Here is a 25,498-nt window from a genome sequence, read left to right on the forward strand (position 1 = left end):
CTCAAGTTGTTTTAAAGAAATCTCTTTTTGAAAGCATTTAACCGTCCAGCCATCGATTGCTATTTAACTATTACATATGTAAGCAGAGTCAGGATGAGCTCTACCCGGACACCTGGTGGTGTATTATGGTAAGTGTGGAAAGAATTTCAGGAAGTGTGAAATCGCAGGTATTTGCATGGGCACACCCAGCATAGCCCAAGGCAGCCTGGGATGGTTATTTTGACAGCTCTGGGATCTCCAATTTCTTTTTGTTATTGGGGAAGGATAAATAAAGTGTTTCCACCTGATTATGTGAATGAGAAACTACGAGACTGCTTTATGACAGAGATGTCTTAATATAAATTAAGTGACACTTGCTAGACAAGGGACATGGGTTCCAAAACCCAGTGACTTGAGAGAGGTTGAGGATTGGTGTGTGTGCCAGATGGTATGGGCCCCTTTTGAGGGCCTGGAACACCAATTGCACAGCCTCCTCTCTCCACTGTAAAGAGTAGAGCTAATTTTGTATTCCATTAGGAGACCATCTAGAGACTGTTGAGCTGAATTCATGTTCGGACCAATGGTGCACCAGCACCAGGGCTTCCCTACTAAGAGCTGAAATCACTGAGTGCTGTGTTAACTAGTGGGGAAGCCTGAAGACCTATAATTAAGCGGACTGGCAGAGCTGGAGCAGTTTGCAGCATGTTGGAGCAGCCCATGGAACAGTGAGCGGAGTGAAGTGGTTTGCAGGGACATTTGGAGGAGCGGCACAGCTGGTGTAGTGGAGCTGGTCGTGGTGAAGGCTGCAGCAGAACTCCATGGAGAGACGGAGCAGTTGGCCCTGGCCCACGTAAGGTGCCCCTTAACACCTTGTGTGGACTCCCCCCCATTTCCACCCAGGGTGGGGGGTAAAACTCTGCAGATAAACTTTTGAATTCTGGGGTGGCACTGACCAGAGACTTTCGGGTTGTTGGGCTTTGGGGTGATTGGGCTTAAGACCCTAAGGGGGAAAGGACATTGCCAAACATACTTGGAGGTGGGTTTTTGCTTATGGTTTGTGTTATAATCCTGTTTGTGGTGTTTCTCCAATGTGATGCTGCATTGTTTCCTTCCTTTATTAAAAGGATTTTGCTACACTCAGACTCCGTTCTTCTGAGAGGGGAAGTATTGCCTCCTAGAGGCGCCCAGGGAGGTGTGGTATGTAATTGTCCCAGGTCACTGGGTGGGGGCTCAAGTCGATTTTGCATTGTGTTATTGAAATGGAACCACTGCATACTGAACCCGGCCCTTGTTGCTGCCAACTCAGAGGGGCAGAAGGGTTACACATATAACACCACAGGTGGGCCTGGGATATTATTCCATTGTACTGACACAAGCCTCTTACTGGCACAAGTGTCGTTCCACTGGATTGCTTAACATGTATAAGGAGGAGGAGAATCAGGCCCATAGTCTCTGCCATGAGGAGCTAGAACCAGCTTGGGCAAGAAAACACAAAACCAGAAGAGATGATATTAAACAAAGGAGACAGAGGAAGCCTTACATAAAATATGGCTTTGTGGTGAGGACAAGAGTCTAGAATATGTTGTGGAAGAAGAGGTAAAGCCATTTCTCTGTCTTTGCAGGGTTAGGAGTTAACTGATCATCGGGGTCCATCCAGCAAAGCATGGTGATCAATGGGATTACTCAAATTCTTGAAGTAAAACTCAGGCTTAAATTCTTTGTTGAACTAGTGCCTCGGTTATGGAATGTAAGTAAATAATTACAAATGACGACTTCTTTGTTGTATACTTTGTTTTTAGTAAACACTCAATATGGAACAGTAGTCAGAGTAACATGTACCTTTGTGCATGCAAGAAGCACTGCTACCATGATTAGAAATACACAGAGTGTGTTTTTTCCTCCAGAAAAAGACCGATACGCATGAATAATACTAAAGCTGTTAAGGACCATGCTCAAGTCCCCAGCCAGCTTCTGATGCCCGGTTAACTCCTTAGTCCTAATTTTCAACGCAATCAATGGATCAAGCCCTAGCTACAGCAAAGGCTGAATTTTGATCTATGAACCACTGCGACAGATGTGTTCTTCTGGGACAAGGCAGATCACAAAGCCCAGGATTTCAGATCTGGGGACAAAGCATTCTCTGTCAAGGGGTGTCCTCAATCTTACAGAGGACTACAGGCAAATCCAAAGTTTGACCATTTTAGGAAACATGGCAAAATCTTCCTCTTTGAAAAACCCTTTTCACCCACAATTCACATACCCTTTTTATTCCCAAACCCCTGCCAACTCTGCCTCCTTCCAAGAAAGACCCCACCCCTCCCCAAACCAAAAAAACCTTATTCCTAGCAAAATCTCTACCTCATAAAGAGAGAAGTGCCAGAGACTCCATGAAGTCCACTGGGGACTTTGCTATTGACTTTATGTGGAAGACACTCAGATACTATGATGATGCTGGGCAGTATAACACACTAAGATAGTGCTAGTGTATATTTCATGCACAAAACTTTAAAGCCAACTTAAAAGGGTTTTCTAAAATCTGTGCAGAAAACAGAAGCTGGTAGAGTTGTTTCAAGCATGGTGCAAATTTTGCTCAGCCAGGATCTGTGACTGAAATGATGAAGTTGGTGGTTGCAAAAAGCCACTGCCACACCCTGTACATCCTGAAAAGAAAGAAGAGAAAAGTGAACTAAGACTTCTTTGTTCCTTAGCTGGAGGGTATATAGCTAAGTGGCCAGCCCAACCCTTCCTCCTTCCAAGTTTAAGCAAATACTGAACTCCAGTTGTGAAATCCTGGCTCCACTGAAGTCAAAGGCGTCTCCCACTGACTTCAATGCAGAGTGAATTATAAACAAATTGTGTCCCAGATCTGAGCTATGGCCTTGAACAGGCTCTATTGACTCAGTTGTTTTTGTCATGTAAACGGGTCATTAGTTATATGGCTGAAATTTTCCAAAGTGACCTCTCAATTTTGGGTGTCTAACGAGATTCCTAGGGACTGGTTTTCAGTGGCACTGAGCATCCAAAAACTCCCCATGGAGCTGGGTGTGTTTAGTACTTCTAAAATAACAGGCTCAAGATTTCTCAAGTTGGGTATACCCAAATGAGATACCCAAAACCAAAAGTTACTTGGAAAAGCCTCTATTAATGGATTTAATCATTTAATTTAATGGAGAGAACAAACAAACCACAACGCAAATCTAACCACCTAGACTTTTCAACAATTATTTTTAGTTTAGAGGAATAGGAAACATGAATCTGCAGATATGAATAGCCTTGGATACAGATGCATTCAGTTAACATGTTTTTGTCAGCAAATCTTTGATTACTTGGAGCTGTCTTGGAGCCTGGAACAGTGCGCCAGTGGAGTGCTTGTTTACTGCTCTGAAAGAAGGGAAACACACTGTAGGTCAGTCAGTGGAAGAGATCCTTCTGCTTCTATCCACTGCCAAATTACTTGAAAAGGTGGCTGATGAAAACGGCTTGCTTTTATTGGTTACAATGCAATTCTTTCAGGCTCTCTCCTCTCAGACATATTGTCAGGATGGTACACAGGCTGGCGCTTCATGACTGCAGTAATGAAGTCACCATAGAAATGAAATGACAGGCATTTATGACCTCTCAATAGCCTTTCCCGGTTTTGACATAAACTCAGCCTCAGTGTTATTTTGGCAACAACTGGCTTTTTTTTTGAAGACGCTCAAATAGCTGGGCAGTTCAGACGGAATCTTTTCTTAGGGCCAAATAAATCCCGTCCCCATTGTAGCCTATGGGAGTTTTGCCACTGGTCTTCAATGGGACTACAACTTGGCAATTAATACATGTAGATTTGCTACTGTTACGCACGTCTGCTTTAGGACCCTGCTGTTTGATTCATTCTGTATTGGCTTGTTTCTACTGTAGAGAGAAAGGCAGTGTGACCAGCTAGACTATGGAAATAACATTTTTATTCATGGGAAACTAAACACTAAGAACTGAGTAAGATCAAGGAACATCAAGATCTGGCCCCACTCAATAAATAAATAAATAAATAAATAAAAACTATGCTCCAATTATGCGGGTTGGGGTGGGGAGGAATTTTAAATTCATGAATAGGTCAAAAGCTTTTTTTAAATTAAAGCCTCTCCTGCATCTGGCTAAATAAAGACCTGTCCGGGGGTGGGAGGGGGGAGGAGATGGAGTGAGAGGGACAATAATACATTTTTCACAGAAGAAACTTAAAAGGGTATGCTGCTATTTAGTTAATATAGGATTTATCCAATTGGAGTAATCATTGGTATAATCATGCCCTCTTGAGGAGTGTCCCCTACAGTCTATAGGTGTCTGAGGGAGCGGTTTCCACTTTTCCCAAGGATGCAGCAGAGAATTTGTCTCCACTATCTGTGTGGATTTCAAGTATTCGGTTTCAAGCACAGGGACATAAGAACGGCCATACTGGTCAGAGCAATGGTCCATGTCACCCAGAATCCTGTATGCCAACAGTGGCCAGTGCCAGATGCTTCAGAGTGAATGAACAGAACAGGGCAATTACTGAGTGATCCATCCCCAGTCGTCCAGTCCCAGCTTCTGCCAGTCAGGACACCCAGATAATGGGGCTGCATCTCTGACCATCCTGGCTAATAGCCACTGCTGGATCTATCCTCCAGGAACTTCTCTAATTCTTTTTTGAATGTAGTTATACTTTTGGCCTTCACAACATCCCCTGGTGACCAATTCTACAGGTTGACCAAGCTTTGTGTGAAGAAGTAGTTCCTTATGATTGTTTCAAGCCTGCTACCTATTAATTTCATTGGGTCATCCCTGGTTCTTGTGTTACGTAACGGGGTAAACAGCACTTCCCTATTCACTTTTTCCACACCAGACATGATTTTATAGACCTCTGTCATATCCCCTTTTAGTCATTTCTTTTCCAAGATGAACATCCCAGTCTTTTTAATCTCTCCTCATACGGAAACTGTTCCATATCCCTAATCATTTTTGTTACCCTTCTCTGTACTTTTTTCTAAATTTTAATATATCTTTCTCGAGATGGGGTGACCAGAACTGCATGCAGTATTCATAGTGTGGGCATACCATGGATTTATATAGTGGGATCATGACATTTATTATCTTATTATATATCCCTTTCTTAACAGTTCTTAACATTGTGTTAGCTTTTCAGACTGCCACTGCACATTAAGTGGATGATTTCAGAGGAGTCCACAATGACTCCACAATCTCTTTCTTCAGTGGTAATAGTTTAGGTTCCATCATTTTGTATGTATAGTTGGGATTATGTTTTCCAATGTGCAATACTTTGCATTTTATCAACACTGAATTTCACCTACCATTTTGTTGCCCCGTCACCCAGTTTTGTGAGACCCCTTTGTAACTCTTTGCAGTCAGCTTTGGACTTAGCTATCTTGTGTAATTTTATATTGTCTGCCAGCTTTGTCACCTCATTGTTTACTCCTTTTCCCAGATCATTGAAGAATATCTTGAACAGCACAGGTCCCACTACAGATCCTTGGGGACCCCCACTATTTACCTCTCTGTGAAAACTGATCACTTACTCCTACCCTTTGTTTTCTGTCTTTTAACCAGTTACTGACCAATGAAAGGACATCCAGATAGATGCACCAGCTAATTGTTTCCCTGCTGCTCTCTCCATGGAATATTGCCAGGACTTCCTCAGCCAGCAGCTCATCCCAGGAAAATCCCGTGGGAAATGAGCCACAGCTAGGGGAACCTCCATTAAGAAGCCATTATAGCTTTAAGCTGTATTAACTCTAGATTTACTGCTGGATGCTGAGGGAACTGTATCAAAAATTCCATTCCACCCGAACCCTCTTCCACATGTGGATTTCTCAGCCTTGCAGGGAGCCAGCAGGTCCAGGGGTGACAATGATGACAAAGATGCCTCTCAATCCCCTTCAACACAGGAAGACCAACCCCACCTTCTCTCTCTCTCTCTCTCTCTCTCTCTCACACACACACACACACACACACACACACACACACACACACACACACACACACACACACACACACGTTGGGCCAGCAAAGCACCACTCAATCATCTAGTTTGACCTTCTTCAGAACATCTCTAATAAGGTACAGCATTAATAGTGTCTATATATTTATAATAGCATAGGCATATATATATAATAGCATAGGCAGGGATTTTCAAAGCCATACATTTGAGAATGGGAGTTGGGTGGCTAAGACACCTAGTGGGCTCTGAAAACTCTCAGCTGTAGACTCTGCCTGTCACTCACAGAGAACACTGACTAATTTAAAGCCAATCCTCAGACTTCCTATTCATATCAAAATTCTTTACCAGCTGTAGAAATACCATAATAACAATGACAGAGAGATCTGTTGAAGGGCATAATGTTAGAGGACATCCTGACTTGAGTGTCTCCTGTTAACAAGACTTGAGGCACTCTTCAGCTCATGTTTAACTATCCACATGAAGGCAGACCCCCAGTATTGAAGTCAATGGGACTACACACATGTAAGTTAAGCATGTATACAACTCTTTGCAGGATCAGATTTTCTTCTTTGGACTAATCTCTTAATTTTTCTCTCCCTCTGCCACTGTTAACTGAGGACTACAACATGCTATCCGTTTTTAAGCAGAACTCACCTTTGAAAATAGTGATGAAACACTACCACCACTTAGCACTTCTACAGCATTTTACATGTTCAAAAGCCTTTACAAAGTAATTCATCTACCTAAATTCAGGATTAAAAAGAAAAAAGAAGATGATCCAGCCCTTTATTGAAACAACTCCGCACTGAGTATTTGGACAGAGTTTGTACTGAAGACTTTTAAAATGATTATTTATTATTTGTTTTTGGCAGCACCCATAGCCACAGTACTTTCCAAACATTCAAAAAAGGAGGGTAACTATTCCAAGGAACTCACTAATGAGATCCAGACAGACAAAGATTAGGGGGAACGGGGACTACAAATATTAAAGTTGCGTTTCACAGTGTTAAAGTCCCCTCCCCCCCACTATTATTTGTATTATGGCAGCATTTAGGAGTCCCAGTCATGGTCTGGGATCCCATTGTGCTAGGTGCTGTACAAACACAGGCCAAAAAAAGATGGTCCCTGCCCTGAAGAGTTTACAATCTTAAGTTTAAAGCAAGAGCCAACAGGCAGATATGACAGTGGAAACGTAAGGAAACAATGAGACAATGCTGGGCAGCATGATAAGCACTGGCCTCAGCACACCCACAGCCTAACCATTGGTAAGAATTATAAAAATAAAACAATATCAGCCGCATTTTTATAAAAGTTATACTTCTGTGCAAGTAGTTTTGCTCTAGGCCATACATTTTCCCTTAAGTTCTGCAGAAAAGGTGCCTCGCTGAATTTTTACTGTAAGAAACGAGCAAATCTCTCCATGAAAGGCTGATTTACTGCTTCTTGGCCCATTGAAATGTTAACATAGGAAATTACTACTACCCCTAAAAGACTACACACAGCCAACTGAGCACGCCATGCAAACTAGAAACGTTTCTGTGCAGATCTCAGCAACAGCCTGTGGGAAGAGACGCAGCTTAGCAAGAGACCAGGCTGAAGAAGACAGATGATGAAAGAATTTTTCCTCCAAGGGGCAGCAAGGCTGCTGAACAAACACTTGGGACTTGTGGGGAGAGAGCATGTGTGTTAATTGTTGTTGTTTTTTTTAAAGGTGATCACTGAAGAGAAGAGACTCTGAATTTTTTCTTGATTCACATGAAAAACCTGGCCTGTAACTGGGATGTGTTACCAGTCACAGTTGGTGCTTAATCAGCATAATTTACTTGATCATTAGCTGTCTAACGAGTAACATCTACACTCAGAATTAAGCAGGTGAAGCAGAGAGTAAGGCCTGGCAGAGTAAGCAGAGATGATAGTTACAGGAGGGTAGACTTTTTTTTTTCCCTTAGCATTCCCCTCTGATGCGGCTCACCTGCTGGCAAAACTGATGGAAGCTCTAGTACTACATATCTGTGCTTTAACCATTGTATGGTCTAGAAGTGTTCAGAGAAAGTCTAGAAAACATGCTGGTTAAATATTGGTGATGTCTCTACAGTAGGACTCCCACCGCTGGAGCTGGGGAAATTCCCAGGAAAAGATTCCAGTCTAGAGAAGGCCTCTCTCTTTTTGATGGGGACACTGGTTTGAGAAGACAGCACTTACCTGAAACAGACATACTATAAACCTGCACTAGGAGGAAGGCACCAAGTATTGCTATGTATTGCTTTATGTATCACCAGGCTTAGTACCTGGTTATAGTCAGGTGGATGATGGATCTATATAGATACTACTTCTGACAGGCAATACAAATAAGAAGGGGCATTAAGAAAATCAGAACCCTTAAACAAGTGCTGAAAGGGATAATTTAATGGTCCAAGCATCAAGTGTAAAATACCTAGATTCTCGGGAACGACAGGTCTGAATCCCAGGAGAACTGACATTAGTCACTTATATCTTTCCAATGTAAGTGAATTCAGTGACATGCAGGTCACTGTGTGGGGATCCTTCTGTGGAGGCTTTAAGAAGACCACCAGTCCCGTCCAATCTGCATATGTACTAAAGATCCAGTGGCATTTTCATAAGAGCTAGGGTTTGCCCCTCTTCAGGAAAATTCCCTCTGACTGTTATGCAGAGCTGCTGGGCAACTGTTTGCTGCTGCTGAAGACGTGGTCTTAGGGTTCAAGCAGTGAAGAAGGATTTGGAGGTTGGCGTCAGTTTCTGGCTCTGGTTCTCCAGTTCCCCATCTGTAACTAGGGAATCACACTGCCCTATATCATAGCAGAGCTGCGAGAATAAGTTAACTAATGACTGTGGAGATACTCAAATATTACACTGAGGGCCACATGAGAAGATGATGGATACAGATGTTCTGATTCAGATGGTGGCTGCACTTCAATGCTGCTGCATTTATATAGCTTGTAATGTGCTTCAGGATCTTTTGAAATGAACAGACACTAAATGCATGCATTTACTGATTGACCTAGATTCTCCCAGTCTCACCTTCCAGAAACATTTTACTGAAAATACGGACACACTCAGGCTTCCCAGTGCTGCTGCAACTCAAATATACAAATAGCATTTCTTGAGCTGTCTCTGAAGCATATGATGAGTTTTCAGTTTCACAGCACCAGAGGGATTTTTTCTGGGCTTGGAGAAGAGCTACAGCCAAAAATTGAAATACACAGTTTCAACATTTCTATGACAGTGTACAAAATGTATGCCAGCACATTCCTTTAGGGAGAATGCTAGTTACCGTTGCATAGCACTTTATAGACCAGAGTGGTATTAATTCGTTGCCTGATTTTACTTAATAAAACAGTAAGAAAACAACACTTAGAAAGAGGCTAAAAGAATGTTGTCTTTCCTTAACCCCTGGGCAATGGGGAAGTCATGTGATGATCTGCACTATACAGATTGCAGACAGAAGCTACCTGTGGGTAACAATGTGTCCTCCATGCCCCAGTCCTGATGGGTGCAGTTTTCAATCATGTCACTCAAGTTAGCTTCATCACCACCATCATCATCATCACTTCCATAACCACATTGATCCTTGGGGCACCATCATTAATGAGCAATCAACCAATTGTTTCCACCCCTGATGATTGTGTGTCAGTGTCATAAACAGATAGCTAAGGGTTAATGTCTCTTTCACCTGAAACACCTGACCAGAGAACCAATCAGGAAACCGGATTTTTTCAACTTTGGGTGGAGGGAAGTTGGTGTAAGAGGTCTTTTGTCTGTCTGCCTGTTTCCTCTGAGCTTTGGAGAAGTAGTTCTATTTTCTAGTCTTCTGTTTCTAAGTGTAAGGACAAAGAGATCAGATAGTAAGTTCTATGGTTTCTTTTCTTTGGTATTTGCATGAATATAAGTGCTGGAATGCTTTGATTTGTATTCTTTTTGAATAAGGCTGTTTATTCAATATTCTTTTAAGCAATTGACCCTGTGTTGTATCATCTTAATACAGAGAGAACATTTGTATTTTTTCTTTCTTTTTTATATAAAGTTTTCTTTTAAGACCTGTTGGAGTTTTTCTTTACTTCAGGGAAATTAAGTCTGTACTCACCAGGGAATTGGTGGGAGGAAGAAATCAAGGGGAGAGCTGTGTGTTGGATTGCTAGCCTGATTTGGCATTTCCTCTGGGTGAAGAGGAAAGTGCTTTTGTTCCAGGATTGGGAACGGAGAGGGGGAATCACTCTGCGTAGTTTCACAGAGCTTGTGTCTGGGTATCTCTCCAGGAGCATCTGGAGGGGGAAGGGAAAAAGGATTATTTCCCTTTGTTGTGAGACTCAAGGGATTTGGGTCTTGGGTCCCCAGGGAAGGTTTTTCAGTGGGACCAGAGTGCCCCAAAACACTCTAATTTTTTGGGTGGTGGCAGCAGTACCAGATCCAAGCTGGTAACTAAGCTTGGAGGTTTTCATGCTAACCCCCATATTTTGGACGCTAAGGTCCAGAATCTGGGAATAAGGTTATAACATGGTGAAGCAGCAATGGGAGGGGTTTACGCCTTCTCCAGGAACTAACATTCTGGACTTTGTAAGCAACCTACAAAGCACCCTCCGACACTCTTTAGCCCTTGCTAGAGAGAACCTAAAGGATGCTCAAGAAGAGCAAAAGGCCTGGTATGACAAACATGCCAGAGAACGTTCCTTCAAGGTAGGAGACCAGGTTATGGTCTTGAAGGCGCAACAGGCCCATAAGATGGAAGCATCATGGGAAGGGCCATTCACGGTCCAAGAGCGCCTGGGAGCTGTAAACTACCTCATAGCATTTCCCAATTCCTCACTAAAGCCTAAAGTGTACCATGTTAATTCTCTCAAGCCTTTCTATTCCAGAGACTTACAGGTTTGTCAGTTTACAGTCCAGGGAGATGATGCTGAGTGGCCTGACGGTGTCTACTACGACGGGAAAAAAGACGGTGGCGTGGAAGAGGTGAACCTCTCAACCACCCTGGAACGTCTGCAGCGGCAACAAATCAAGGAGCTGTGCACTAGCTTCGCCCCATTGTTCTCAGCCACCCCAGGACGGACTGAACGGGCATACCACTCCATTGATACAGGTAATGCTCACCCAATCAGAACCCCACCCTACCGGGTGTCTCCTCATGCCCAAGCTGCTATAGAACGGGAGATCCAGAACATGCTACAGATGGGTATAATCCGCCCATCTACCAGTGCATGGGCATCTCCAGTGGTTCTGGTACCCAAACCAGATGGGGAAATACGCTTTTGCGTGGACTACCGTAAGCTAAATGCTGTAACTCGTCCGGACAACTATCCGATGCCACGTACTGATGAGCTATTGGAAAAGTTGGGACGTGCCCAGTTCATCTCTACAATAGACTTAACCAAGGGGTACTGGCAAGTACCGCTAGATGAACCTGCCAAGGAGAGGTCAGCATTCGTCACCCATGCGGGGGTGTATGAATTCAATGTCCTTCCTTTCGGCCTTCGAAATGCACCCGCCACCTTCCAGAGGCTGGTAGATGGTCTACTAGCTGGACTGGGAGAATTCGCAGTTGCCTACCTCGATGATGTGGCCATTTTTTCAGACTCCTGGCCCGAACACCTACTACACCTGGAAAAGGTCTTTGAGCGCATCAGGCAGGCAGGACTAACTGTTAAGGCCAAAAAGTGTCAAATAGGCCAAAACAGAGTGACTTACCTGGGGCACCAGGTGGGTCGAGGAACCATAAACCCCCTACAGGCCAAGGTGGATGCTATCCAAAAGTGGCCTGTCCCAAGGTCAAAGAAACAGGTCCAATCCTTCTTAGGCTTGGCCGGATACTACAGGCGATTTGTACCACACTACAGCCAAATCGCTGCCCCATTAACCGACCTAACCAAAAAGACCCAGCCAAATGCCGTTAAGTGGACTAATGAGTGTCAAGAGGCCTTTACCCAGCTTAAGGCGATGCTCATGTCTGACCCTGTGCTCAGGGCCCCGGACTTTAACAAGCCATTCCTAGTAACCACAGATGCATCTGAGCGTGGTATAGGAGCAGTGCTCATGCAGGAAGCAACAGATCACAACTTCCATCCTGTCGTGTTTCTCAGCAAGAAACTGTCTGAGAGGGAAAGTCACTGGTCAGTCAGTGAAAAGGAATGCTATGCCATTGTGTACGCCCTGGAAAAGCTACGCCCATATGTTTGGGGACGGCGGTTCCAACTACAAACTGACCATGCTGCACTAAAGTGGCTTCATACTGCCAAGGGGAACAACAAGAAACTTCTTCGGTGGAGTTTAGCTCTCCAAGATTTTGATTTTAAAATTCAACACATCACAGGAGCTTCTAACAAAGTTGCTGATGCACTCTCCCGTGAGAGTTTCCCAGAATCCAGTAGTTAAAAAGTGTTCTTAAAATGTAAAAGTCTGTTAGTTATATACTTAGTAGTATATGTAAAGGTGCATGTGTTGTATTAATCTGTTTATTTTCAAGTTCTAGAAGGAAATTGCCGCCAGTGAGCTTCCCCACTGTCTGCAATTTGGGGGGCGTGTCATAAACAGATAGCTAAGGGTTAATGTCTCTTTCACCTGAAACACCTGACCAGAGAACCAATCAGGAAACCGGATTTTTTCAACTTTGGGTGGAGGGAAGTTGGTGTAAGAGGTCTTTTGTCTGTCTGCCTGTTTCCTCTGAGCTTTGGAGAAGTAGTTCTATTTTCTAGTCTTCTGTTTCTAAGTGTAAGGACAAAGAGATCAGATAGTAAGTTCTATGGTTTCTTTTCTTTGGTATTTGCATGAATATAAGTGCTGGAATGCTTTGATTTGTATTCTTTTTGAATAAGGCTGTTTATTCAATATTCTTTTAAGCAATTGACCCTGTGTTGTATCATCTTAATACAGAGAGAACATTTGTATTTTTTCTTTCTTTTTTATATAAAGTTTTCTTTTAAGACCTGTTGGAGTTTTTCTTTACTTCAGGGAAATTAAGTCTGTACTCACCAGGGAATTGGTGGGAGGAAGAAATCAAGGGGAGAGCTGTGTGTTGGATTGCTAGCCTGATTTGGCATTTCCTCTGGGTGAAGAGGAAAGTGCTTTTGTTCCAGGATTGGGAACGGAGAGGGGGAATCACTCTGCGTAGTTTCACAGAGCTTGTGTCTGGGTATCTCTCCAGGAGCATCTGGAGGGGGAAGGGAAAAAGGATTATTTCCCTTTGTTGTGAGACTCAAGGGATTTGGGTCTTGGGTCCCCAGGGAAGGTTTTTCAGTGGGACCAGAGTGCCCCAAAACACTCTAATTTTTTGGGTGGTGGCAGCAGTACCAGATCCAAGCTGGTAACTAAGCTTGGAGGTTTTCATGCTAACCCCCATATTTTGGACGCTAAGGTCCAGAATCTGGGAATAAGGTTATAACAGTCAGTGCTTGAGTCTCTGCAAAGTCCATTCCTATCTACTCTTTTTTGTCAATCCATCGCTGCTTCTGTCTACCTCTTCTTCTCTTCCCCTGTACTGTCCCTTGGAGGATGATCTTGGATAGGCCAGATGATCTTGTTACATGGCCGCACCACTTCACCTTGTGCTTCTTCACGGTTGTCAGGAGGTCTTCATATGACTCAGAGCATTGGATGATGATGTTGCGGACCTCTTCATTTGTGACGTGGTTGAAGTAGGAGATGCCCAGGATTTTACAGAAGCATCTTATCTCTATTACCTGTAGTTTCCGTTCAAGTTCTTTCATAAGGGTCTCACACGCATACAGAAAAATGGAGATGACCAATGCATGCTGCAGTTTCAGTCTAGATTCCAGGGATATGTTCTTATTCCTCCAAATTGGCTTAGCACCACTGAAAAGCCCTCTTAATGTTCATTAAGATGCAGGCTGAAACCTATGAAGGCATCTTAGCTGTGTTGTAGCTTAGCTTAAGTTACAACACAGCCAGCTGATTCAACTGAACTAAGAGGATGGAAAACAACACCTTTTTGCCCACGAAGACAAGGCCTTAGAAGCACTACTGCTTTAAGATTATGATTACATATGCAAAAGAGAGAGTGCATTTTTAGAGCACAGTTTCAAAACTTCCTCTCCACAACTCCCCATCCATAAGGCTGGAAATATATCACTATATTAGAGACGCCTGTCATCCTTTCCAGAAATGCTGTATCTGAAGTTATCTTAAGGTAAGGACTTTCATCATAGATTGTTCCCCCTGCCCAGTATCTCAGACCAAGTATTTAATTTGTTTACTGGGGCTTTCATGCATTCTTCATCATTCTTCCTACGATGTTTATTTGAGTGATTGGAGCAGAGGACAATTTACTCCCTCACAGTCCCTCCATGTTCTTCTCTTTTTTGATCACGGGGTCAAGTGATAAAGCCAGTTCAATGTGGCCCTTTGGGGAGAATCATAGCAATGCAGTGCAGGACTGGAGAGGACTCCAAGAAGTCATCTAGTCTAGCCCTCTGCACTGAGGCAGGACCAAGTAAACCTAGACCCATCCCTGACAGGTGTTTGTCCAATCTGTTCCTAAAACCATTCCCATGATGGCGATTCCACAACCTCATGTGGAAGCCCAGTCCAGAGCTTAACTACTCTTACAATGCTGATTACTTCTTGTCCTACCTTCTGTGGACATGGGGAACAATTGAACACAGTCCTCTTTATAACAGCCCTTAACGTATTTGGAGAATCATTCCCAAAGCCACAGAGCTGACATTTGACACAAGGACTCCAGTGAGTCTTTCAGACTTTCAGTGGCAGAAGGATGAGCGAGAGCAGGGCTTAGAGGTCAGCAGGTGAAATCTGCCATTTTAATATGGATTCCTGGATACTCCCTGTGATCACTATACATCATTCTTTTATTGGGATCATATCTGTTTCCAGCATAAGCATCAGCATGGTTGCCAGAGTCCTTTAGAACACAAAGGCATGCTGCAGGAACTGGGATTTTGTTGGTAATTGTTATTTATTTCAAAAGATTAAAACCCCCTAAAGTGGCCAGAATTTGGTCCATTATCTTGAATTTTTGAAGTCGTTAACAGACAGCGATATAAACACGGCTTTATAGCTTCCCAAAATAGAACCTGGGCTGCAAGGGAGAGGAGAGTGACTGAAAACACAACAAAATCACAGATGGGGTCAGGTAGAGCAAATGGACCAGAAATATCCTGGCAGATATTTTCCCAACATTGCTTGTTACAAGTAAAGTTTTACTAATTTCTCAATGCGAAGGTTTGCATTTAGAACAAAATCATGATAGCATGCTCACTCTCTACCAAACAGCCCCTTAAAGGGGTCTCCAGTTGTGCACCCAAAAAACTCAATAGTCACTTTTGAAACTGTTCAGCTCATTTTCCAAAATCTTCGAAGTTTTTAGACAGATAACCAGGTCCATGTCACCGGGTGAGCATTACCCACAATGTGGGGCTCCTCGGCATAGATCTCTTTATCACACAGAAGGACATTTAGCCATCTCTGCAGTACTGTGCCCATCAAGCTGGATCTTGAAGACCCACCATGGTCAGAGATCATTGGCTGGGAAGTGGGCAGCAGCCTGGGGCAGGACGGGATGTGTGTTATGAGACATCCCCCACCCCTGAAAAGCCAGTGGTGAGTCAATGCAGTGCTCTCCTCTGCCCTGATGGGGGAAAAATCCCAGTTAAAGATTGGATCTAGGGAAAACAGAAACTGGAGAAAGCCTTGGTAACATGGTTCCCATGCAGCTGCCTGTCAGGAAGCTAAGGTGATCATGAGGAGAGGGGTATTGGGTAGCAGAGGTCATGTGTAGACACAACATCTTCAGGAGACTCATGTGGTTTGGAAGGATCTGTCTGACACTGCCAACGACTAGTGCATGATCCCCCAAAAGAGGTACAGCATGGGCAGCAGGAGTACAAGATTTGTCCCTCACTGAAAAGATCACTCCCAAACTTTAGATTGAAGCTCAGCCGCTGTGCAAAGCTGGCTTCTTTACTGAACCTGCCAACAAAGCTGCTGTCAATCAGGATGGTGGTTTTTGTGAGGTGGGCACCCCTGTCTGGGGGAACTGGACTGAGATCCTCAGCTCTGCCAGGAGCCTCATTTAATTAATATTGTGACAGAGCACAGAGACCAAAAGGGATTTTTATTTTTTTTAATTTTCTCTGAATCCCAAAGAGTTTATCATGTAGGACACCTGGATCCAAGGAAAAAATAACTTGAATTTTCCTAACATAGGAAAGTTATTGCATATTTTTCCCAGAAGCACAGATTTTTGTTTATAGTCCCCTTGACTGCCATTCACTTTCAGTGTTCACACCCCAGAACATTTCATATTTATAAAGTGATTTTTCATTCAGTATTAAAAAAAAATTATGCCTTAATTACAGCCAGATGTACACTCAACTCTATGACAAGGCTTTTCTCTACAAGCTTCACTTATTTTATTCCTGGGTCTGCTGCATATTTCAGGAATGAGTAAAATGCTTGATGAATTCTCCTTCTCTCATCCAGTGTTAATATTTTCAATGTGTTTAAAAAAATCCACATGCACACACACACTTTCCATTTTTTAATTTATTTCCATAACTTAACTCCCAGATCTAACCTAGAAAATTCAGGGATAGATTGGAGCCAAAAATACATCCATCCACCCACCCATACCAACTCTCCTGGAGCTCCCACTGAAGCCAGTGGCAAAATTTCAAGGGACTTCAATGGAATCAAGTTCAGGCCTGCAAGAGCCTCAAGATTTTTTCATCGCCTTTATTTAAGGAGAAGGCAAAAAATCCACCAGTAAATTATTTGTACAAGTCAGTGGCAGAGTCTGAGTTAGAACTGAAGGGTTCCAAGCTCTCAGACTGTGTTCAGACTACTACACTGCTCCATGGTGCCATCATGTCAGAGCTGGTGGGGTTTCTTAGTTAGCTTTATGCTGTACAGGACCCCACCTTTGATTTCTCTCCTGCCATCCAAGTAAATATGCAAGGCTGACATAGCTGCCTAGATAAATCCCAAATGATCTGATATTTTATGATCCTGAAACACTGGAGAGAGACAAAATAAAATCTTTCTGATTCCTTAAAGTGTGGAGGAAAGCTGGTTCATATCGGGAGTTAAAAACCAATCTGGTTAAAAATCAGCTTTCACCAATACCATTTTTCCTCTTGGTTAAAAGAGCCATTGTTGTGTGAGGGGACGGGGAAAGCAGCTGTTTACAGGGCAGATGAGAGGCCAGATTGGAGGGGATGTGAATGTTAGTCAGCAAAGGGGTGCTGACCTGGGTGCCACATACACTTGTGTTTAAATTCTGATCACGGAATGCACTTGCAACTCAGGCACTAACTAACCTCAACTCAGCAGCAGCCAGGGCAAATCTGACATTTTCAGCTGAACTAGTAACACTCACAAAAGCGAATTCTCTTCACATTCCACTGTCCCAATTGTGTGCTTCAAGGCGCAAATTCAGCTCCCTCCTCCAGGACGGTTCCTTGCCAGCAGAACTAGCCCGACACCGCTATGTGGTAGAGTAAGGGGCAAAAGGCATTTGGAGGGAAGCCACACAGAAAATTCCCTTCCAGTACAAATGCCCCTGTGCAGCAGTGAGTGGATGAGGACATGGCTACAGGTGTTCCAGCTCTCTGGACCCTCTGGCAGTGGTTCTCAACCGCGGTGGGGGTCTCTTGGAGCTATAAAGTCTGGAAAAGCCTCTGCTGACATGGGAAGTGCACCCATTATTGATCCGAATGAACCCCAGCACACCACCTTTTCTGGGGGCTGAAGCATAGAGCCATTCCAGCAATTCTCCAGCACCAAGAGAAGCCCCTCATGCCAGCGGTATTCCCCAGGTCTTTAATGTGGCTGGTTCATGGCCCTTTATGATGCTGGAGCAGCCAGGCAGGAACCAAGAATCAAGCCCTCAGCCATAAGTATTTGCATGAGGACATCACAATCATATGCTGCACTGGGCGGAGATCACTGGAGGAGCCAGAGTTGGGGGCTCGGTGGGTGTCTCTTCTCTCCTGGACCTGGGAGAAGAGCACAGAGGCAGCCAGCAGGGTTTCTATTATTGTCTCAGGACTCCTGCAATGGAACTGGAGGAGCAGCAAGGTTAGGCCAGCAGTTCTCTTCCTTCCCTCTAGCCTTTCCACAGAGCCAACAGCAGGGCCTAGAGTCTCCTGGGATACTACAGGCAGCTTTTCAGGAGCCTCGGAGGACAAGCTATGCCCTTCTGCCTCAAGCCACCACCTCTTGCTCTGCCAGGGCATTGGGCTTTGAGTCAGCCTCGCACTCTGGGGCCTGACGACATAACTGTGCTGTGGGAAGGCCGAGCCAGGAGCAGGAACGCTCCCCAGTAAAAAAGAACGCATTTTAGCAGAATCTCCCTTGAGCCAGGGTGGACAACACGTGGCAGCAAGGGGGGCAGGAGTCTGTTGGGCTGGAAAAAAGCCAGCAAGCAGGGTGGCCTGCAGCCAGGTGTGTGTACACAACCCGGGGCTCTGAACCCCTGCACAGAGGAATAGGGACAGACTACAGGCCTATCCAGTCCGGTATCATCCTTCGGACAGTGGCCACACCTGATGCTTCAGAAATACTGAAGTGGACCAACTGGAAATTACCTTGCCCATAAAGGCAATCTCGACCTAATCTCAGGAATCTTATGAACTGAAGCTTCTATTTCTCTTTTGGTGTTTACAGAGCACTATTGGAGCCCCTCATAATCTTTAATGTATTTAACCTCACAACACCCCTAAGAAAGTAGGAAAGTGCTAATATTCCCATTTTACAGACAGAGAATTGATGTACGGGGCATATAGTAGGTGGCAGAGCCAGGAAATGAAGCCAGGTCGCCTGCATCCCAGTCCAGTGCTCACTCCCCTAGATCATCCTTCTAACAGGATGATCATGTTAGACTTACTCCATGCATAAAGTTTTATGTCCCTTATCCATTTTAACCTTATCCCATGTAACTGTATTAGAGATCAATATTATCCATATTGATCTCTAATTGTTTTTTGAATCCTGTTGAATTCTTGACCTGTTGTAATAACTTGAGCCTGACAGACCTGCCAGTTGTGAGCTCAACTGTGAGAAAGTGGCTAAAAGTTTATAAAAGTTCTCGTCACCTATAACAAACATTGATGGGAAAAGGTACAAAAGGGAGACACAAGACCAGGTTAATTGAAACAAAAAGGCCCACTGATAACATAACTCAAGGGCAGTTGTTAAGATCACGTCTTGTGAGCAAGAGCAGTGAGGGATCGGAAAAAAATGGACCAACACTTGAAATCAGACCTAACTGGTGAGCAGAATAATGAGAAGATGGGCCCTTTTGGAGCCCTGTCATAAACAGATAAGTAAGAGTTAATAGAACAAAAGTGTTTCATATCTCTTTTGCCTGGAAAGGGTTAACAAGAACAGTGAGCCTGGCTGTCACCTGACCAGAGGACCAATCAGAGGACAGGATACTTTCAAATCTTGAGGGAGGGGAGTTTTGTGTGGTGCTGTTAGTGTTTGGTTGTTGTTCACTCTGGGGGCTGAGAGGGATCAGACGTGCAACCAAGTTTCTCTCCAATCTCTCCGATACAGGCTCTTATCAGTTCAGAATAGTGAGTACTAGGTAGATAAAGCGAGTTAGGCTTATGGTTGTTTTCTTTATTTGCAAATGTGTATTTGGCTGGGAGGAGTTCAAATGTGTATTTGGCTGGGAAGAGTTCAAATGTGTAGTTGGCTGGAAGGAGTTCAAATTTATATTTTGCTGAAAGGATTTTAATTTGTACTTGAATACTTAGGCTGGGAGGGTATTCCCAGTGTCTATAGCTGAAAGACCCTGTACCTATTCCATTTTAAATTTACAAAGAATTTTTACTGTTTTTCTCTCTTTAATTAAAAGTTTCTTGTTTAAGAACCTGATTGTTTTTTTATTCTGGTGAGACCCCAGGGGACGGGGTCTGGGTTCACCAGGGAATTGGTGGGGAGAAAGGAGGGAAGGGGGAGAGAGAGGCTAATTTCTCTCTCTGTTAGGATTACTGTCTCTCTCAGGGAGAATCTGGGAGGGGAAGAGAGAAGGAGAGGGGAAGGTGCATTTTCCTCTCTGTTTTAAGATTCAAGGAGTTTGAATCACAGTGATCTTCCAGGGCAACCCAGGGAGGGGAAGCCTGGGAGAGGCAGCGGTGAGGGAAAGGGTTTACTTTCCTTGTGTTAAGATCCAGAGGGACTGGGTCTTGGGGGTCCCCAGGGAAGGGTTTGGGGGGACCAGAGTGTACCAGGCACTGGAATTCCTGGTTGGTGGCAGTACTACAGGTTCTAAGCTGGTAATTGAGCTTAGAGGAATTCATGCTGGTACCCCATCTTTTGGACGCTAAGGTTCAGAGTGGGGAATTATACCATGACAAGCCCTTAAAAAAAAAAGACTTCACAGGGAATGATCATAATACATGGCTGGGAGACGGGTGAACTGAAAGGAATAAGTTTCATCAGTATGGCTGCCACCCCCATCATTCCTTGGGTTTCACCATGACATAACTGGACCTTCACTATCCTGTTCCTAAGAGACGTCCTGGGCAGAGAGAGGGACCCAGGTGACGTCGCCACCTCCACCAACTTTGGCTAAATACCGACCACCACCTGGGATGTGGGACTTTGGTATGTGCTCTTTTCTTTCCCCCACCCTTTTTCTTCTCTTTCCTGTCTTGCTCCCTTTGCCTTACACGTAAGAAGAGTCTGGTTTTGATAGACAAGACTATATTTTGCAACACTGCTGTGAGCCTGTAACCAGAAAGGCAGGTTACAACAGCTATGTCTTAAACAGCCCAATGCTGGCACAAAAGTTTGCCAGCTCTCAATGTGGCTGATAAGACCGTGTGGTGGGCCCCAGGGATCTTTAGAAGAAGAGTTGCGTGCAAGATTCAGCAACAGAGATAGAAGCTGCAGCCTCTATCTTTGCTGTTCTTTTCTCTCCCTTAGTGTATGCTTGGCTTGTTTTGTCTTCTAGGAAATGGGATCCACCTTTAACAACAGCCATAGCAGTTCCAGCCTATCTTGAGAACTTTTCTCATTTCCCCAAAAAGGGTCATTATTGCCATCTTTAGCACCAGCTAAAGGACTGCCAAACCAAAGAGAAAATACAATTAAACAAAAATGGACAGCTGCAGGTAGAGTAACGAAACCTACCTTTATTTTTTTTGTAAAGCCAAACTGATCTGAATTCAGTTGACAGTGTCCAATTTTATAACTTACGACTTAGCATCTCCCTCTGTACTGTGAAAAAAGCAAACCACATTCACAGTCCAGTGGTTTCATGTGTTCCCAATAGAGCCATTTAAGGTGCAGAACAAAAGCTGAATGGAGCCAGTTTAGAAAGCAAGGCTGGGGTGGGGGAGGGGGCGAGAGGGGAATGTACAAATTCTGCAAAATAGTCAGCATGTAAAAATGCAGGTCAGGTGATACAAATGACTTTAATTAGGAAAGTGGAACATGTTAATGGAATTTGTCCCTGTCTGGGTTCCATGTCAAAGCATTTCCACTTGACTGTCCCAGCAGACGTTGGGTCTAACAAAGGAGATGAAAAAAGGACAGGAAATATATGCTCTGGGTGTATCTGTGTAAACCTGCTCACAGCAGAGATGTTATTGCAGGCTTCCATCATCATCAGGGTACAAGAAACAAGAAGGGCCAGATTCCTGATATTGCGTGACTATTCTTCACGTAAAAGCCCTTCAACAACCTGCATCTGTATCCAGTTAAAATCTCTGGCACGTTAGCTTATGGCTTTAGCAACTCTGGAAAGTTGCAGCAATAATATGAACAATGGTATGGCTCAGGGTGTCAGTTTTGACAATGGAAGAACAAACAAGTTGTGTCACTGACTGCTAGGAAATTACTTTTATCCAAATCACCTGAGCTAGTTTCCAATTGCAGTGGAACGAGCAACTCTCAAATACACCTAAGCAGTGGAGATAAAGGATTTCTGACGCTCTCTCTTTTTTTGTTGGTTAAAAATAATATTGCTCCTTGAAATCACTTACTGAATTTTTTTTTAAAAAGAACCAAAGTATTTCCTTGACATGTAACAGCCAAGTAATTGAATCAATTACTCCCTGACTTTAGTATACCTGTAGTGAAAGAAACTAGGTAGTACCCCTTTAAATACTGTGTGAGCCTTCTAGTGACCCTTACTGTCCTGTGTTTCAGAAGCCTCCAGACTTGGGTGGATGGGTGAGCGAAGGCATAGGTGCTATGGGTGTGTCTACACTGCAGCTGGGAGCGAGCCCCCTCAGCCTGGGTAGCCAAACTTGTGTTAGCAAGGCTCACACTGGAGTGCTAAAAACAGCAGTGTAGATGTTGTGGCACTGGTGGAGGTTTGGGTTAGCCACCCAAGCTCAAGCCTTCCTTTCCGCTGGGTCCAACCTCAGGTGGCTAGCCTGAGCCTCTGCCAGTGCGCAACATCCACACAGCTGGTTTTAATGTATTAGTGTGAGTCAGTCTCCTTGGGCTGGTTGGCTCTCCCCCAGCTCCAGTGTAAACACACCTTGTAGGGCTGTGCCTAAGGTCCCAGCACCCAGAATCACATGAGGACATCAGTATCATCTTTCACATGGATACAAAGAAAAACTCAAAACATGTGGCCCGAGTGTAACCAATAGCTCCCTGAACCCTAGACACTGCTAGCATTGGTGGGGTGGGGCGGGGCGGGGTGGGGGGAATACAGAATATTTAGATCTTCTGAGGAATTCCACCCAACTCTACACATGCTGGCCTGGCGGACAATGTCCCTGAAGAAGGCTTAGCAAAACTGTCCACTGCTCTGCTAGCTGGTATGGGAGGGACATCTCTACCTAACTGATAGTCTAAAAATGTAACTGTAAATGGAGAATCGTTATCAAGTGGGTCTGTTTGTAGTGGGGTGACACAGGGATCAGTTCTTGGCCCTATGCTATTTAACACTTGTGTCAGTGACATGGAAGAAAACATAAAGGCATCACTAAGAAATTTTGCAGATGACACCAAAACTGGGGAAGTAGTAAACAATGAAGAGGACAGGTCACTGGATTGCTTGGTAAGCTGGGCACAAGCAACCAATATGCATTTTAATATGACTTAATGTAAATGTATATACCTAGGAACAAAGACGTAGACCATACTTACAGAATGAGAGACTCTATTATGAAAAGCAGTGAATCTGAAGAGTTGGTGAGATGGGTGGATAATCAGCTGAAGATGAGCTCCCAGTGTAATGTTGCAGCCAAAAGGCTAATGCCAACCTGGGGTGCATAAACAGGGGAATCTTAAACAGAAGAGGTTATTTTACCTCTGTATTTGGCACTGGTGCCACTGCTTCTGGAATACTGTTCTCAGTTCTGGTGCCCACAATTCAAGAAAGATGTTGATAAATTGGAGAGGGTTCAGAAAAGAGCCATCAGAATGATCAAAGGATTATAAAACATGCCATTTAGTGGCAGACTTCAGGAGCTCCATCTATTTAGCTTAACAAAGAGAAGGTTAAGGGGTGACTTGATTATAGTCTTTAAGTACCGATCTGGGGAACAAATATTTAATATTGTGCTCTCCAGTCTAGCAGAGAAAGGTATAATGCAATCCAATGGCTGGAAGTTGAAGCTAGACAACTCAGACTGGAAAAAAGGCACACATTTTCAATGGTGAGAGTAATTAACCATTGGAACAATTCGCCAACGATCATGGTGGATTTTCTATCACTGTCAATTTTTAAACCAAGATTGGATTTTCCTAAAAGATCTGCTCTAGGAATTATTTTGTCTGATGGCCTGTGCTCTGAAGGAGGTTAGATTAGATGATTGCAATGGTCCCTTCTGGCCTTGGAATCCATGAAAAAACTCTCTCCCCATCCTGCCTCATTTTAGGAACATACTATTAGCAGAGATTTGCAGGGGGAACAGGAATTGTACTTCCCAAAAGAATGTAGGCTGTGGGTATAAGCAGAGGCAGAAGAACCCTTGTGTTCCCCTTGCCCACACACACTCCCTTCCACAGAGGCTGACCAAACTCTGGAGATGAGCATTATTCACTGAAACTGAGATTACCCTTTAACAGAGGATTATAGAACAAGACAAACCAGTGTAGATTTTGTGTTTTTAAACACACCAGTTATTCCTGAGTGTTTAATTAGGTTTGTAGCTGCCCTGGCCATTAGTTTACAAACAGTGTGTGTGAAAAATATATTCCGTATGTCTGAAAGACATTCTCCTCTCAGCACCGAAGCACTGGAATCTAATACAGATTCTGCCCAGCATGAACGCAGAAGGTACTTGGAGCACACATTTTTTCCAAACCTGGGAGACAAAAGCAACCAACACATTTTTTGGCCTTAAATCTAGCAGATTAACTCTGACAAAAATCTCATTAGTTGGGACATACTTCACCTCCTGCAAAGGGTGAAATGGGCAGAGATGGTAAAAAGTGCTCCGGTGAACTTAGCCAGGCTTGAAGAAATACCAGAGAGATTCCACTGTGGGGAGCTGCAGACCACACCACCCGTCAATTCACTCAGTGTATAGGAAAATAAATAAAAATCAGAACCTAAGACCATCAAGTACGATTTGAAGAGAAGAGTGGCTCCTAGGAGAATGTTTAAACAAATAGCCCAGTGAGCAGGGACCAGAAGAGATGCATATCTACATCTATACGAACAATCAGACCCATGATCAAGCCACTGGCCAATCCAATCTTGTATGTGACCCCCAGCAGTGGTCAGTAGCTGATGCTTCAGAGGAATGTAATCCTTCCCTCCCTCAGGAATGCTCCAAGCTAATTGTGCAAGGCTCTTGAGGGAGGAATTCCTTCCCAACCCCCAGTAGGTGATCAGTTTAGGAATGTGCATTAACTCATTGACAGCCTGGTATTCTAGCCAAGCATTCTCCCTAAATCCTTCAAGTTTACATCAGATCATAGCTAATGGCCAAAAAAACATACATTCACTTAAAACTATAGCAGAAGTGGGGAATCACATGATCATGAACAGATGACCTGATTTCACCTGGCAACAGGGGAAAGGGAAAAAATAAAGTAACAAAGGCTATTAGCCAAGAGAACTTGAGTTAGTGAGGCAAAGTAGCCAAAGGATTTCTCACTCAAGCCAAGTGCATAACAGCTCAGCACGCAAGTGGAAGACAGACGCAAGTATTTGGGCCCCAACAATAAACCTTTCACAGAAACGTGCTGGGTACAACATAGAAAGCCATGGATGACTGGAAACAAGTCAGCCATATTCAGAGGGGAAGATGTCACTCCCTGAGCTAGGCCCAACTCAAACATTTTCAATCTGTTAGACTGCCCATGTGCCTGGGGCTTCCAGGGGTGTATGAGGATGCCTGCTTCCCACAAAGCTTGAATCCTCAACAAGTAACAGGTAAGACAGGATGAGAGCAGGTACAACTTTCCAAATGCCCAGACCTAATGGGAAAAATCCAGCCTTGTCATCAATGGAGTTGTGTCCTCTTGATCCAAAGTCGCCCCGTCCGAAAGTGATGGAGTTCTGCTCACTTACACTTTGGCTGACTTTGACCCAATGTGTTATGGTCTCTTCTAGCTTCTTTATGTTTAAGCAAAATGGAATGG

The 25,498-nt window shown here is 43.9% G+C and overlaps 1 protein-coding gene and 1 long non-coding RNA gene across 3 annotated transcripts in view; one reads left to right on the plus strand and one right to left on the minus strand.

Annotated features, from left to right (window-relative positions):
- Positions 1–25,498, minus strand: part of ME3 (malic enzyme 3) — a 199,198-nt gene that overhangs the window by 114,130 nt on the left and 59,570 nt on the right. The gene's annotated exons all lie outside the window — the stretch shown is intronic.
- On the plus strand, positions 1,665–23,673 carry LOC115649853. Its single transcript, XR_003999948.1, has 3 exons — positions 1,665–1,675; positions 3,882–3,890; positions 23,570–23,673. It is a non-coding gene; the product is annotated as an uncharacterized LOC115649853 (long non-coding RNA).

Source organism: Gopherus evgoodei, chromosome 1, assembly GCF_007399415.2.
Source record: "Gopherus evgoodei ecotype Sinaloan lineage chromosome 1, rGopEvg1_v1.p, whole genome shotgun sequence".
Lineage (NCBI taxonomy): Eukaryota > Metazoa > Chordata > Testudines > Testudinidae > Gopherus > Gopherus evgoodei.